Here is a 1,490-nt window from a genome sequence, read left to right as displayed (position 1 = left end):
TTACCCATGTAGTTTAATTACTCGTTATCCATGTTGTGGCCATAACATTGGTATTTCGAATGGTTTGTTCGACCGCTACTTGCTTCACACTGCATTACTGGGTGAACCTGTAAAGAATTAAGAAAACCATCAATCTTTTTATTTAAGAGTTCTACCTGATTAGAGAGCATGGTGACCGAATAGAAGTTATAAACACCGGTTGTTTTCGTTGGCTTTGTCCTCATGACTTGCCACTGATAGTTATTCAGTGACATCTCCTCTATAAACTCATAGGCATCTTCCGGTGTTTTATTATTGATGGTTCCACCCGCTGCTGCGTCAACCATTTGCCGAGTCGAAGGATTCAGACCATTGTGAAATGTTTGTACTTGGAGCCAAAGCTGTAACCCATGGTGAGGGCACCTTCTCAGAAGGTCCTTATATCTCTCCCATGCATCGTAGAGTGTTTTTAAATCCATCTGCACAAAAGAAGAGATATCATTACGTAATTTAGCCGTTTTAGCCAGCAAAAAATATTTTAGGAAAAATTTTTCGGTCATTTGTTCCCAAGTAGTAATTGATCCTTGTGGTAACAAGTTCAACCACTTTTTAGCTTTGTTCCTTAATGAAAAGGAACCGAAGACGAATGGCATCATCAGAAATGCCATTGATTTTAAATGTATCGCATAGTTTTAAAAAGTTGGCTAAATGAGCGTTGGGATCCTCATCCTGCAAACCATCAAACTGAACAAATTACTGTATCATTTGAATAGTGTTAGGTTTTAATTCAAAAGAATTTGCAGTTACAGCAAGTCTAACTATGCTCGATTCAGTTCCTGTTAAAGAGGGTTTAGCATAATCATACATAGTGCGTGGAGTAGGATTTTGATTAACCGCAATTGCAGGAGGTAGCTGATTGCCTTGGTTTTTAGCCATCTCTTCAATTGGGGGTTGAGCATCGTCTTCTTACTCATTCTCCGTGTATCTTAAGCTTCGCCTTATTTCTCTTTGGTTTCTACGTACTGTGCGATCAATTTCTTCGTCAAAAAGTAATGGTCCCGACGGGTTTCTTCTGGTCATAAACTATGAAAACCTGCCAAGAAAAGGAATAAGTAAGTTAATAAATAATAATAAAATTAAATTAAATTGTAAGAAAAATAAATGGCTAAAGTAATAAAAAGTAAGCGTTCCTAATATCTTAGTTCCCCAGCAACGGCGCCAAAAACTTGATTGCATTATTTCATGATAGGTTTTAAATATTTATAATTACTCATTCTTGAACTAACTATTATCGCGATATAGGCAACTGTACCTATCGAACAGTAGTATAGTTTTAGCAAGACCGAATTGTCGAACCCAAAGGAACTAAAAGTACTAGTAATGACTGCTTTTTTATTATCTAGCCTAAGAATAATGGGGTTTTGTTTTAATTAACTAATTATCTAAACTAAGAACTCATAGAGAAAAGAATCGAGGAATTGCTTTTGGGAAAAATCAATTGACTTAAGACA

General features: G+C 36.2%; 1 non-coding gene across 1 annotated transcript; it reads left to right on the top strand.

The window, feature by feature from the left end:
- Window positions 1-384: 384 nt before the first annotated feature.
- On the top strand, window positions 385-491 carry LOC121212040 (small nucleolar RNA R71). Its single transcript, XR_005907251.1, has one exon. It is a non-coding gene; the product is annotated as a small nucleolar RNA R71 (small nucleolar RNA).
- Window positions 492-1,490: the final 999 nt, after the last annotated feature.

The sequence above is a fragment of the Gossypium hirsutum genome, chromosome A12 (assembly GCF_007990345.1).
Source record: "Gossypium hirsutum isolate 1008001.06 chromosome A12, Gossypium_hirsutum_v2.1, whole genome shotgun sequence".
Taxonomy (NCBI): Eukaryota; Viridiplantae; Streptophyta; class Magnoliopsida; order Malvales; family Malvaceae; genus Gossypium; species Gossypium hirsutum.
The sequence above is the reverse complement of the archived record's forward strand: the minus strand, read 5'-3'. Positions and strand labels throughout refer to the sequence as shown.